This window comes from Apteryx mantelli, chromosome 23 (genome assembly GCF_036417845.1).
Source record: "Apteryx mantelli isolate bAptMan1 chromosome 23, bAptMan1.hap1, whole genome shotgun sequence".
In the NCBI taxonomy this organism is placed as follows: Eukaryota; Metazoa; Chordata; class Aves; order Apterygiformes; family Apterygidae; genus Apteryx; species Apteryx mantelli.
In genome coordinates, this window is record NC_090000.1 from 9,804,841 (window position 1) to 9,819,635 (window position 14,795).

At 61.0% G+C, this 14,795-nt stretch overlaps 1 pseudogene; it reads right to left on the reverse strand.

Annotated features, from left to right (window-relative positions):
• Window positions 1–12,986, reverse strand: part of LOC136993989 (antigen WC1.1-like) — a 291,297-nt pseudogene extending 278,311 nt beyond the window's left edge.
• Window positions 12,987–14,795: the final 1,809 nt, after the last annotated feature.

A 14,795-nucleotide genomic window follows, 5' to 3' on the forward strand; every position in this document is an offset into this window, starting at 1 on the left:
TGGAGGGAGAGGCAGGTGACCATGATAGCTGTGGCATAGTGATTGTGAGATCACTTCTATGCTGTAACCAGATTGACCAGCAGTAGGAAGGCAGGTGGGCACTGTGAGGTCATTGAGGGGAGGAGAAAGCCCCCAGGAGAGAGGTGAGCTCCTGAAGAGGAGAGAGGCAGAGGCAGGTGAATGTGGCATGGCTGGGAGCTTGTTTGTGAGGTCACTTCTACTGCAGCAATCTGACTGGGCAGCAGGCAGGCAGGCAGTGTGAGGTGAGGAAGCAGATCAGAAAGCCTTCCCCATGGAGATGAGAGCTCAGGGGGAAGGCAGAGGCAGGTTAGAGGGACATGCCTGGGTTGTTGATTGTGAGGTCAATTCCTTGCACCAGCTGCACTGGCTATTAGCATGTAGGTCATCAGGGAGGTGGTGTGAGGTCATCAAGAGCATCAGAAAACTCCTGCCAGCAGAAAGGAGAGCTCAGGGGTAGGGGAGAGGGGCAGGCAGGTAAAGGGGGACCGGCCTGGGATGGTGATGTCACTTCCTTTGCCCTGTAGGAAGATCTTTGGAATTGGAGTTATGACTGTGATACAAGGATGATGTTCGGATTTCTCCAATATAGTCCTCTGTCAGGAGAAATCGACAGATCCTGCATGCTCTGCAGTGGCTGCATAGGACCGTGGCCAGCTGGCTAATAAGGATTCACTGGAACAGCCCCATTCAGGGACTCTCATCCAATCCAGCTGAAGATGCTGTTGCAAGGACACCTGTGGCAGTGAATACCATCAAGAGCTAGACAGCAGCCAACTACCCTGTTCAAGAGGTTTGGATTCCCCACATGAGCATTACCTAAGTAACAGATCTCAAGGAATTCGATTTTTTTTTTTAAAACAAACTCTGTGTCCAAGAATGTCTGTGAAGCAAATGCATCATTCTGATCCATCACCTTCTGGTAGTGGGCTCGGGCACTTGTGTGGTGCCCCTCTGCTCCTGCTGTGGGTGCTGTGTGGAGCTTCAGAGCAGACGCACTGTCTCCTGCATCCAAGGCCAGAGATTTGGCTGCGGGTCTGCCCTTGGTTCTGGCAGATGTCTCCTGGGGATCCCAAAGACATCATTGTGGTGATGGAGCAGGGCCATGTCTTCAGTTTTGTCACTCTTTGCCCATGTCCACGTGCATGAGTGTGGGAGCAGAGCCTGGAAAGGGAACAGTCCCACTGCTCCTAGGGACATGTTTTCCTGCAGGCTCTGGGGATGGTCTGGTGGGCCTGGGCTGGATGGTGCCAGCACAGAGACGCCTGCCTCGAAGCCCTGGCAGCTGCAACCCCGGGTACTGGGTACATCCCACCTCCAGCCTGCCTGGGTGGCTATGGTCCTGACCAGCCTGTGATGGTAGTCACGCTGGCCGCAGGACTGCTTCTAGGCCTGGGTGTGGTGGAGAAGAGTAAAGTGCCTGTCCTGTGCCTCTTCCCTGCCAGCTCTGCCCTCCGGCACGTGTTGTGTTTCTTCCTTCCCCTAGCACCAGGTGAGGGCGTGTTTCATCCTTGGGCAGATGTGCCAGGGAGGGACAGGACCCCTGGCTGTCCGGGCATCCTCCCCTCTGCAGGAGCTGTGTGGCAGGGAAGGGGCCTCTCCCCAGCATGCTGAGCACTGAGGGGCCCCTGTGCCAGACCTTGGGGACAGCATGTCCTTTGGTGGGGGCTGAACCCAGCCCCACATGTGTCTGTGGGGCAGGGCAGGGATGGGACGGTCCCAGGGCTGGCTGAACAGGTGCTTGTCCCACAGCAGATGGGCCATGGGGCTGAGCAGAGCTGGCAGCCCTAGTCCTTGGGAAGGCAGTTTTGTGCTGGCCCCAGCACGGCCGTGAGCTGCAGGTGAGCTCACCGCAGAAGCTCCTGCTTGGTGCCATAGGGACGAGCAAACCAGGATCCAGTGCCCAGGTCCTGGGGAGGTTTGTGCTCCCATCCCCTGGTTTACAGAGGCAGTGCTCGAATCCCTGAGCTACAGGGCCACCCTGCAGCCTGGCAACAGCTCTATGGATGCACTGCCACCTCAGAGTGCTCCAAAGCTGTCATCTTCCTCCCGAGCTTCCCCCAAGCCCAAGGAGAAAGCCCCTATCCTTCTCCACTCCAAATGTGGAAAGTCCACAGGAGAAGAGCATTCCCAGAGTGAGACCTCATGGAGATGGGTAATGAACACGGCTGCTGGAAACACAACCCCCATCCCCACGGGAAACCCCTGCTCCTACTGGGCTCAGGCTCCAGCCCTGCATTTCCCACAGAGAGAAATGGGCGAGGGGCTGGGGATGGAGGGGGCTGTCTCAGGGCAGGGGCTGCCAGCAGGGAGGCTCCAGGTCCCGGGGCTGGAGGTGGAGTCTGAGCCCCAGCACCCCAAGGGCCCCCAGGGACACCCCAGCCCTGCCCCACCACCCTGGGGACATTCTGCTGACACCATCTGTGTTCCCCAGCAGAGAGCAGTGCATGTAGGGTCAGATCCGGGCAGGAGGGCAGGGCAGACCATAAGTGGGGCTGGCGCAGCCCAGCTCTCCTGCAGTGTAGCTGAGGGCTGGACATGGTGACTGAGTGCCAACCAAGCCCCTGTCCAGCTCCCATTGGATCAGCAGCTGATCTGGGACGACCGAGGGGAAGGAGCAGGGTCCAGCCCTTGCTTACTCTGCACTTTGGCCCTGAGGTCTAAATCTCCAGGGCAGAAGAGGCTGGTGAGAGGCACCTGGCACACAACCAGGTCCCTGCAGAGCAGGTGCTCCAGCACAGAAGTGTCTGCCCCAGAGCAAGAGCCCCTCTGCACCCTGGGGTCCCCCTGCTCTGCCACACACAGCCTGGGACAGAGATGCCTGAGACCCCTCGCTGAGCAGCACTGGGACTTTTCCCTCACGCCTACACTGGCGATCCAGTCCCCTCCTGGGATCCCTTCCCAGCTCTGCACACATGGTCCAGCCCTCCTGCAAGGTCCCCAGCACCAGTGCTCCAGCCTGGAGAGGAGCCGGGATGTCCCCAGCCCCAGGATGTGCTGCTGCCCATGGAGGGTCAGCGCAGGGCCCAGGGCTGGAGGAGCTCCCAGCGATGCCTGGGGAAGCGCTCCCATGGGAGAGGGTGCTGGTGACAGCTGCCGGCTGCCTCCTCTCCTCGAGGGCAGGATCCTGCTTTTTGCAGGCTGCCAAGCTGTGGCTGTTCCCAGTGGGGAGCCTGGCTTTCCCCTGCCCTGGCTGGGGGAACGGAGGGGACACACACGACCCCCACTGCTGGGTGGTGGCTTGGCTGCTGGGGGAGAGGAGACATGTCCCTCCAGGGACCCAGAGCTGAAACCCTCTTACGAAGCAGAGGCAGCGCTGGGCAGCACCGGGACTGGGGGAGTTATCCTCTGCCTCCCCAAGACAGGCACCAGACCCTGGGCAGACGCATTTGATTTTGTCTCCCAGCCTGATGGTGCAGGCTGTGGGGAAGAGGTGAGCTGTGCTCTGGCTGCTGGGCAGGGAGAGCTGAGGGCAGTCGCATGGCCCCATGCACTGCAAAAGGAAACATCTCCTCCCATCACTGCCTGCTCCCGTCCCCCTTTGCACTACACACAGATAGCCCCCTCCACAAACCCAAACTGGTGCCCCAGGCGAGGCAGCTCCTTCTTCTGCCCTTGCAGGCCAGCAGCGGGAGGGCAGAGGGGTGGGGTGGATGGGAGCAGGAGGACGGGGGTCCCAGGGCTGCCCAGGGCCCTGGTGCCTCACAGCCCCTGCCAGGAAGGAGCCAGCTCAGGCTGTGCCAGGTGTGCTTGAGGGTCCACGAGGGCTGTGGGAGCGAGGAGCAGCCCCTGGAAACGGGAGTCCCTGCGGAGCCAGAGGAGGGGAAATCCCAGTTCTGGGTGCCCAAACAAGCTGCTCTGCACCATGTGCCAGGGCAGCGGGAAGCAGAGCTGCCTCCCAGCTGCTATGGGGAGGTGATCCCTGGGTGATGAACCCCTCTGCGTCTGGCTGGGGTGTTCAGGGCCCTGCTGTCACCTCCGGACACACGTCTGTGGGGCCACAGCCCAGAGATAACCCTGTCACTTCAGCTCTGTGTTGGCCTCCATGCCTTGCGTGGCCCTGGTAGAGCCCTGGGGAAAAGAGCCAGCGGGGGCACTCTGGTGGGGGAGGAGACTGGCCCTCCCCACCCAGAGGGGCATTACGGGACCCATTTTGTCTGGAAACTCTGTGTGTGGGTTGCAGGATGGAAATGTCTCTGCCAGCAGGAATATCCTCCAGCTGGGCTATTCACTGTTATCGCACTCCAGGGACCATGGGCACTTGCAGGTGCACAGCCTGTCTCAGAGCCCGCTGTTCCCAAGACGTGCCCCTTCCCCACTGCTGGTTCTTGGTGCTTTGCTCTCCCTGATCAGCCTTGGGGACACTCCCGCCACCTGGGGAGGGAGGCACCAGCTCTGGATCAAACCTCCAAAGGGTTTAGTAAGAACAAATACCAATGCACGCTGTAAAAATATGGGAATAAAAATAGAGGAAAGGCCCAGCTGTTTCTGCTGCCAGTGGGAGAAGGGAGAGCACTCTCTGGCACTCACGGCTCTCCCAGCTGCACAGGCCTCTCTTCTGTCCCCGGTGCACCCAACTGCATGGCAGCGGTGGGCTCCCCTGGCCCTGGGCTCAAGGACCGTTTGGCACCAGGGCCCTGTCTCTCAGGCTTGGTGTCCTCATGGGGATGTGCCAGAGCTGCCTCTTCAGCATCATCATACCCCGTGTCCATGGAGGGCAGGGATGGGGTGGCTCTCCTGGCTCCGGGGGCTCTGTCACTTCCTCGGGAGTGCAGGCTCCACCCTGGAAGCAGCAAGGACACTGCATTGCAGTTTTCCCCATGCGGGTGCCCCTCCTGGGCTCTATATCCACTTCCTCCCCCTCCCCTCACTGCCCCGAGACATCCAGCCCATTATCCCACCCCACTTTCCCCACCAGGAAAACACCTTGGACAGGATCCCTCCCCGTCCCGAGAGGTCGGGATCTCAGTACGCAGTGACACTCTGGGCACTGGGGACGGCAACCCAGGAGCCGGCAGCACTGCATTTCCCCCTCACCTCTCTGTGCCTCCCCGGGCTCGTCTCCCTCCTCTGCTTCCCTGGGTGTTTCCCAGTCTTGCTGCCCAGGAACAAAATCCTCCCTGGGCTCAGAGACTTCCTTGGCATCATCATAGTCATCTGCTGGGTCACCTCTGGGCAGGATGGGGACATCTGAAAGGAGAGGGGAGCTGTTGGCAATGAGAAGAGCCCTCCCGCAGAGCAGAGGAAGGAAGGAGGTGCCCGACCAAGGGGCTGAGATGCTGGTGCTGGCAGGGCTACAGGAGACCCTGCGTTCTGCCCACCTCCCCTTGGGTACAGGAGTGTGCGTGCAGCAGTGGGGATCCCTCTTGCCCAGCCACAAGGCTGGCAGTGTCGGGCTCTGCCCTGGAGCTGGCTGTGAAGGCTCCCCGTGTGCCTGAGGAGATGTCGGGGCCTGGAGGCATGGCTCCTCGGGGCGAATTCGGGACCTGCTGGAGGCAGGGATGGGTCGAGCATGGGAAGTCCCCATGCGATCCCTCAGGGCACAGGGCTGCAGGTACCCAGATCCAGTGGGCACATCCAACCCTCGCCCGCTCAGTACAGCTCTGGAGTCACACACGAGGGCAATTCCTCCCCACCACGACAGTGATACTCAGTGACACCGCTGGCGGTCACACAGCTACGGGGAGGAGAGATCGACCCTTCCTCTGCCTCCCCCTCCATTACCTGGGGCTGACCCAGCACCGTCCTCCTCCTCGCTGTCCCCAGGGTCGGGCTGCAGCTTGGTCAGGGACCCCTCTGAAGAGGAGCCTGCGGAGAGGAGCAGCGGGTGTTATCGGGGTGAGCTCTGCTGGCCCTGTTCATGGCCAGGGCTGCTGGGAAGGGGGACCTACACAGCAGGGACTGCATGGGGAGGAGGGCTTGGGGCTTGCCCTGCTCCCGTGGGACAAACCCCATCTCAAAGGGCCTTTCAGAGCTGCCCTAGGACGGCCCCTTCCCTCACCCACCAGGTACAACCCCGGGGGTGCAGCAGGAGAGGCAGGGAGGAGCTGTGCCCCTGGCTGCGATGGGCAGAGCTGGTGGGGAGGAAGCTCCTCTCCTGAGCCCAGCACTGGGCTGCTCTCCCCGCAGACCCCGTGGGCCCAGCGCTGCGGGGACCACTGGCCTGGGAGCTGCCGAGGTGCTGTCCTGGGTCAGGGCTGAGGGAAAGGGCCCTGCAGATGTGCTCCCTCCCAGCAGCGAACCACACTGACCTGAGCAACCAAACTTTGCCTGTTTCTCCCATGTCAGGCTGTAGTCAATCTCCTGGTACACAGCCTCAGAGAAGGACTCCAGAGACCTCGTGGAGCCTGGGGACAGAGGCAAGGTGGGCACAGGGACAGGAGACTGGACCCCAATGTGCTCACCCATCCCTTCTGCCTGGGCCAGCCCAGGACACACCCCACGGCCTGGCCCCACTGCTCTGTCCACTCATCTTGGCCACATCCCTGCTGACAACAGCATCCCTGTGCATATGGTCTGGGGCAATGGCATCCTCACGCTCTCCCTTCAGAGACAGCCCCATGCCCCTTTTCACCCTGAGTCACTCCCTCCTCGGACCCTGGAGCAGCTCCCGCAGCTCCTCTCCCTGGTGAACTTCTCGCTCTCTGCCAGATGGCTCCTGGCATGGGTGGGAAGGGATGGACGCAGGGAGAAGCCCAGGGACCAGACACCCACACACAGAGACCCCCTGCCCTGCGTGCCTCCCGGCACCGCTCCTGCCCCACGACCTCCCCTCCAGCTCTGACCAGAGTGGGGCCAGCAGCACCCTCAAAGGTCTCCCGCTGCTCCCGTCTCCCCCAGCCCCTCACTGCTGTTTCTATCCTCCCCCGTCACCATCTCCTACTGCGTTTGGACTCTCTCCACCCTGCTTGCTGCTGTCCCCAGCCAGACAGTGAAGGGGCAAGAACAGAGCAGGAGGCAGCACCCCCACCCCAGCTCTGTCTCTGCCCCTCATGGACACCCCACAGCACCCGCAGGGCTGCCAAGAGGCGTTGCCCACCTGGGACTGATGGGGAAGGACCCACCTCTGCGCTGAGCTCTGGCGCTTCTCACTTGCCCCACCAGCAGGGCCAGGATCAGGCACAGCAGGGCCCCCAGGATGATGCAGATGATGACAGGCACTGAGATTCTGCGATCCTTCTCATGGCCCCGGGGCAGATCTGCACAGGCAGGGACATGAAGGAGGCAGCTCCTGGCCTGGGGGAGGTAGGGACCCAGGGACACCCCAGTCCTTACCCCCCACACATGGCAGCAGGGGGCAGGGACACAGAGGTGGGTCACGGGGCAGCTCCCACACTGCTGGGGGAATCACAGCCTTCCCCAAAGCTACCCGTTCCCACCCCATGCCTCCTCTCCAGGGCTTCGCACCCCAGCACAGAGCCCCTTCCCTCAGGCTGCAGCTCACAGCCTGGCCTGGGGAGATCAACCCCAAGGGAGGAGGACAGGTTACCTGCTCGGGGGGGGTGACATTGTCGTCCTGGGTGGAGCTGCAGAGCAGAGAGAAACAGAGATGTCTGTGGGTGTGTGTGTCAGTGGACGTACCCTACAAGTCCCCTCTGAAGTGCCCCCGTCTGGGTCCCTGTGACAGCACCCAGGGCCTCTGCTCTGGGCCATGGGGAGGACAGCACTGGCAGCCCAGGGGGTGCACCCAGGGAGCTGCAGGAGTCCCATGGGCAGAGGACTGAGGACACCCTGCCCCACAAACTGCTTCAACCTCCCAGTGCCTCCTTGATCATGCACAGCAGCCGAAACCCCCAGTAATTCAGTGTATACCAGCACGGCACTCAAGGCTCAGCCCCAAAGGGTCCATGGTTAGCAGAGGAGCAGACAGATGCTCCCAGAGGGGAGGCTTTCCTGAGCTCTGGTGGTGGCAGTGCCTGGGGCATGGGGACTTTCCAGTCTAAATGCTGGTGGTCCTGGTGCTGTCCATTGAAAATAAAAAGCAGCAGGCACCTCCGAGAGGTGTCCAAGATGAGGGGGAGGAGACCTTGCCTGCAGGTGCCTCTGCCCCTCCTTGGGTTATGCGGGGAACTCAGGACAGCTATTGCTGAATGAATGTGGGTCACCCTGAGAGCTGAAATCTTGCTCGTGTCACTACCAAGCTCTTTCTCTGCATTGCACCTTGCTGAACAGGGAGCAAGACTTGGTGTGAGCTTTGTGCCCAGGTGGCTCCAGCATTACCATTGCAGGTGATGTGGGTCTCTTCTTGTTGGTCATCACATGACTGTGGGTTCCAGGGAGAAGAGGGGCACTGCCAAAAGGAACTGGTCCTCTTCCCACATTCCACATGATCCAGCCACGTGGGGCCAGACACCTTGCCATACTGCTGGACTCTTTCAATGGAGCCTTCATCTCCACAGCCCAGCTCTTTGCACACCAGGGACACGGTGGCGAGAGTCATTGAGTTGGAGCAAACACTTCCCCACGTCCCGTTGTAGAAAACCTGCAGGCGCCCAGAGCAGCCATTGCTGTTCTCCAGCCTCAGGGCCACAAACTCTGGAAGGAAAGGCACAAAGTGGGGGAACAAGCTGGTTCTGGGGTGCGGAGAGAGAAACCGCAGGCATCCCTGGCAATCCCTCTGGCTGTTCTTTGGCAGCCGAGGGCAGGAGAGTTACTCCAAGAAGCAGGGACCCTTCTGGGCACTCCAGGGCTCAGACAGGCAGAGGGCACTGCCAGCAAGTCACCATTTCAGCAAGGGAGCAGAGAGCAGTCCCTGAGGTGCAGCAGTGCCCTCCCCTCTAGCCCCTGCGCATGGCTGTTCTCTCTCTGTAACCCTGAGTAAAGGCCGGTGGGGACTGTGCATGGGTGCCCCTAGGACGGGGGCAGGAAGGGGGCTCGGGACAGCCAGGGACAGTCCCGGCCATGCCCTGCTCTCCCCTCATCCCTACCTCCCCACGCACCAGGCTCCCACCACCGCTCCCAGCACACACCTGAGCAGACAACTCCTGCGTCCTTTTTGTGGGGGCAGTTGTGCTGTCCCCAGGTCGCGGCAGGGCAGTCCCAGAGAGCAGCTTCATCCCCAGAGCAGTTCACATCGTCCAGCCAGATCTGCCCGGAGCCTTCCCCGTAACGAGCAGAGCCGACCACCTCCACAGCCACCCCGCAGTCCAGCTGGTGGCAAACAACGGTGGCGTCGGACAGGTCCCAGGAGTCATTGCAGATGGTCCCCCAGGTGCCCTGGTAGTAGATCTCCACTCTCCCGGCACAGCGCCCTGTCCCGTTCACCAGCCGGACCCGCCGGCTCCCTGCAGCCCGGAGAAACCCCAGCTGTCAGGGTCTCGCGGCCCTGGGGAGCACAGCTCAGCAGGGACTGTCAGAGTGACTCACCTGAGCAAACCACCCCCACGTCCTCAGCAGTTCCTGCTGGCGCTGCCTCAGGCAGGGAGATGTTGCAGAGGGTCAGGTGAGCCTCCTTCCCTCCACACTGGACCCTTCTCAGCTCCACGGGGCCCGTCCCTCCCTCAGGCTTTGGCGGGTTGTAGGCTCGCTCTGCCTCTCCGCACTGGAGCTGCCGGCATACCACGCTGGCATCATTCACGTCCCACTCGTCATCCAGGACTCTGCCCCACGCCCCGTGCAGGGCCATTTCCACTCGCCCGTCACACCGGCTCCCTCCGTCCACCAGCCGCAGGGATCCCAAGGGCCCTGCCCAGAGACAGGGGAAATGCCCTGCACCCTCTGTGAAACCAGGCAGCCCTGCACCCTGCCATGTGTCTCCCATTTCTGATGTCCTTGGACACCCTGGAGCTCACCCAACTGTAGCCAGCTCACAGTGAGGAGCTCAGGGATGGGAGTTTTCCAAGGCATTTTTTATTTTCTCCAGCCACTAAACCTTGCTCAGCCATACGCTGTCATTGCTCAGGAAGGTGCAGAGATGGGAAAGCATGGGAGGTCTGGGCAAATCCCAGAGCCACCACATATGTCCTAAATGGCACATGTGGAGCAGCTCCAGCAGGAGGAAGCAGTGGCCTAGCCAATGGCCTGGGCGGTGGACAGGACGAGCACAAGCCTTGCTCCCGTCTCCACCCTGCGGCTGGCACCTGCTGAGATAGCTGGGGAAAAGCCCGCATGTCTCTGCCCTTCTGCATCCCCATGGATCGGGGGGACTGGGAGCTTGTGTCTTTGGCAGGAAGCAGAGGGAGGGGGGCCTTTCTGAAAAGACACATTGAGTTTGGGGTATATGCTGCAAGAAGCCAGGGCAAATCCCAGCCCTGCTCTGCTGCTCAGCCCCAGGCATTGCTCCTGCTGGGCGAACCCAGGGCAGTCCCTGCAGGTGGTGGCATCAGGGTCTCTCTGCAGGGCTCTCTGCAGGTCTGGGATGGGTCTGTGTGCTGCAGGAGGGAGCAGAGGGTCCTTTGCAGCCACCGTGAGTGGAGGTGTGCCCCGCAGCCCTGTCCCATGCCTGTGCCACAGGAGGAGCGTGGAGGAGGCCGGTCCTGATGGTGGCCCTCAGCGCCTGAACAACCTGCCTTGGGGAGGCAGAGACGCCTCCTCCCGGCTCAGTCCTCGCCTCTCACAAGACAAAGTGGTCTGCCTGAGCAGGCAAAGCCCTTTGAATCCCTCCGTGGAAAGCCAGGGTTGCTCCAGGAAGAAATACACGTTCTTGTTGCCTTGGGCTTCCCTGCTTTGTTGGCTTGCTGTGTCACACACAAGGGGCAAGTTGGGCTAATCCTGTGTTTTCCCTGCACTCACCTGAGCAGAAAACACCAGCATCATTGTCATGTGAGCATGGGGAGGCCCCCAGGGCAGTCACAGGGCACTGTCCCAAATGGGATTCGGTCCCCTCGCAGTGGAAGCTCTCTCTCCAGACAGGGCCTGTTCCTCTCCCAAAATGCCCTCCCCCAGGAACAGACTCAGCAAATCCACATTTGAGCTGATGACAGAGAACGTGGGCGTCGGAGACGTCCCAGTGAGAGTCACAGAGGGTCCCCCAGGTCCCCTGCACCTGCATCTCCACTCGCCCTGAGCACGCCATGCTGCCATTCACCAGCCTGAAGCCTGCAAATATTGCAAAGCAGAGAGAGGGCAATTAGAGAGGATGGCTTTGTGCTCTTGCGCCTCCAGTAGCCAAAGACGGAAATGCCACAGAGACGCAATCCCATCTCCTTTGCCTGCATCACTGGAAGATTACAGACAACTCCACACCTCCTGTACTCACACCATGCTCAGCATGGTCACTTCCCCCCTCCCCTACCCCACAGCGCACAGCTCACAGCAGGCATTTCACACCTCCTCCCTGAATGCTCACGTGTGCAGGTGACACTAGTGTCGTTCGCATGGGTGCAGGTCTGGTTGCTGAGGGACCTCCAGGGGCAGGAGGAGAGGAGGGATTCATTCCCCACACACTGCAGCTCTCTGTCCCAGATGGGACCGACCCCCTCTCCAAAGTGAGCTGCCCCGGGCACGGACAGGGCTCTGCCGCACTGCAGCTCCCTGCAGATAACCTTGGCAAATTTGAGATCAAAGTGTGAGTCACAGACTGTTCTCCACTGGCCTCCATCTCTGATCTCCACACGTCCTGAGCAGGGGCTGTCCCCTCCAACCAGCTGCACAAATCCTGGAAAAAACACCAATGGCAGGGAGTTCCCAGAGGCTTCTGGCAGTTACATACCCACATCCCATATTGTTTCCAAGGCAGCCACATCCGAAATGCCCCGTGAACATCCCGGCAGCAGCCGTCAGTGGGTGCTGATGATACAAACCCTTCAGGGCCTCCCTCACCTTCTCCCGTCTGAAAAGCCCTTTTTATTCAGCCGAAGCACTCCTGTCTGTGAGGGGAATGACCCTGGCCATCTTGTGCCATTGCCCAGCTGTGGGGAGCCGAGCAAGTCGTCCCTGGTGTCTAGGGCATGGGGACCCTCAGCACTGCCCGATGGGTCCTGGCAGAACAGGCAGAGATTGATGGAGACCAAAAGACCCCATAGGGCTGGGTGAGGGATTCATCTTCCAACCTGAGGCACCGCCTGAGGGTGGCTGAGCCCCCTGTCCCCCGCAGGGACATCAGCAGCAACAGTCCCAGCCTGGCAGCAAGAGGAGCCACGTCAGGGCCTGCACTGGTACCCACACATTTCTCCTTCAGGGCACATCCCAGTTAACGCCCTGATCCCAGCCCCGACCACCAAAGGGGAGGGATTGACTGACTCCTTACCTGAACAATTCACTCCAGCATCCCATCCATGATAACAGTGATGTTTTCCCCAACCAGCATGACTGCACTCAGACAGGGCAGTCTCGGTGCCTCGACACTCAAGAGTGCTCAGCCAAATCGGGCCAGATCCTTGCCCAAAATGTGTGTCCCAAATTATTTTGAGAGCAGATCCACAGCCTAACTGCTTACAAACCACAGCAGCATCTTCCTCGGTAAAGCCATAATCACACACCGTCCCCCATCGGCCCTGGTGTTTCACCTCCACTCTCCCAGCACAGCGACTGCCTCCAGACTCCAGCCTCAGCTCCGCAGCACCTTCAAACAGACACGGGACCGGTTAGGAGAGCACTGCGACCCATTGCTACCACTGCGTGAGGTCCACTCGCTTGGGACCAAGTCCCAGGCACTGGGGTGTGAGCCCTCTCCCCTCCGCGCTGTCTCAAGGCAGTGTTGGTGTCCCTCCTCTCCCCGCAGGCTGCGCTGGGCTCGGCTGGGGGATGCCCAGCTCTGACCCTGCTGGGACAGTCACACCCCACAGCCCTCGGCACCTCCTCCCACCCCAGCAGCCCACGCAGACACCGTGCCTGGCCCTGCACAGGGCACCCACTCCTCCACAGAAAAGTGCCCCAGGAGCAGCCCTGAACCCCCAGGCCTCTCCACACACTGCTGCTCCTCCCAGGGCCCCAGCCCCATGCCCACCGCCTGCTCTGGGAACCACCCAAACCCACCCACACCCTGCAGGGTTTTCCACATTCCCAGGGAGCACTGAGATGATCCCCATGATCCCTCCCAACCCACGTCCCCTCCTCGCACATGGGCATGAGCCCAGCCTCTGCCCTCAGCCAGGACTCCTGGGAAGGACACCTCTCTGCTGGGCTGTGGATGCAGGTGTCCTGGTCCCCTCCTCTCTGCAAAGCACAAACTGCCTTTCCTTGGGCCAAGCACACCCCAACCCCAGGGCAGTGAACACCACAAAAACTCTCCTGGGCACCCCGGTGGTTGGCTGTGCCCCGGGGATTGATGAGCGCTGCAGTCACCAGCTGACCCACTGCCAGCTCCAAGGGCACAGTACTGGGGGAACAGGGGGTCCCCAAAGGATGCCCAGGGATGGGCTGTCTCTAAACACACTCAGGCAATGACTGCCACAGCAGCACAGCAGCCCTGGAAGCACAAAAACCCTTCTCCTACCCAGAGAGGCAAAAGCAAAGGCACAGGCTGCATGGACTTGAGCACCTTCTGCCCCTTGCCTCTTTGGGCTGTGCGAGGAAACCCCATTTGCAGAGGGATCCCAGTGACTTCACTGGTGCCCGTTGGCCCCAGGGCTGTGGGACAAGAAAGCAGGCACTTACCCCTGCAGAGCTGCACCCAGAGGAGCAGCCACAGCACCCGAGGGACGAGGACTCCCTCGGCCTCCATCCGCAGCCTCCTGCCCTGCTGGCACGGCCCTGCTGCAACCCACTCCTTGCCACAGCTCCTGGGCACTCGCAGGGGACAACAAAGGCAGGAGGGCAATATATATCTGCAGGTGCTGGCCCAGCTGCACGAGGAGCCAATCGAAGCAGCATTAGACATTTTTAGACATTATCAGGAGCCATCTCCCATCTGACACAGCCCAGCCCTCCAATGAACTTCTCCAGTGCCGTTCATGACCATATATGAGGGACGGCTCCGATGCGGATGTCACATCGCTGCACTGGGGCATCGTCATGGGACCCACCCCTGTGGGACAGGGCAGATCGTGGTGGGGAAATGGCTCTGCTGCCCCTTGTACCCCAGTGTGGGGACTGGGAGCTTTGGGCATCTTGTCCGCTCTGTGTACCCAAGTGTCAAAGGTGCGAGTGTCCGGTTGTCCCTGTACCATGGGGACCATGGAGCTGGGACTGCCCCTGGGGTGGGCAGTGTCATGAAGGGAAGGAAACAGCCCCAGCCCTGCTACAGCCCCACTGTGCTGGGAGCAGCAGCAGTGGTGAAAGGCCTCGTTACCATGGCCAGAGCCCCTTCCCGTGAGAATGGGCTTGTCGATCCCTTCCCGCACAGCCCCACAGTGGGTGCCTTGGCTGGGAGCAGGGATCTGGGGCATTTCACTCCTCTCACAGCAGACAGGGAAGCCCAGGCGTTCAGAGCCCTCCCTACTCTCAGGGTGTTCACCCAAGGGCCCGTTATTCCCTCGCTGGGGCTGCTCGGGAGATCAAAGCATTGCCTGCAGGTGCACAAACCACAGCCCACGTGACGTCAGCAGCCCCCGTGCCACACTCTCCCTGCAGCAGTGCCTGAGCCAGGAAGATGGTGGTTTCTCTCTCGGCTCAGTGCCCCATGCAGTGTCACAGCAGATCTCCACTGTGCCAGCTCCAGCCCTGGACCTGCTTCCAGGGATAGGGCTGCAGGGGCTGCTGCTGCTGCCTTTGCAGACACAGGTGCTGCACCCAGGTCCTGGAGGGGGATTTTTCTCCTCAGGTGACTAAACTCCTCCTGGGCTTGTGGATTCAGGGCCAGGCAGGGGGATGGGTGTCCCCTGTGCAGCAGGGTCCCAGTGCTCACAGCTCACAGCACCTTCGCAGCCCACGGCCACTGGCACTCGGCACCTCTCCAT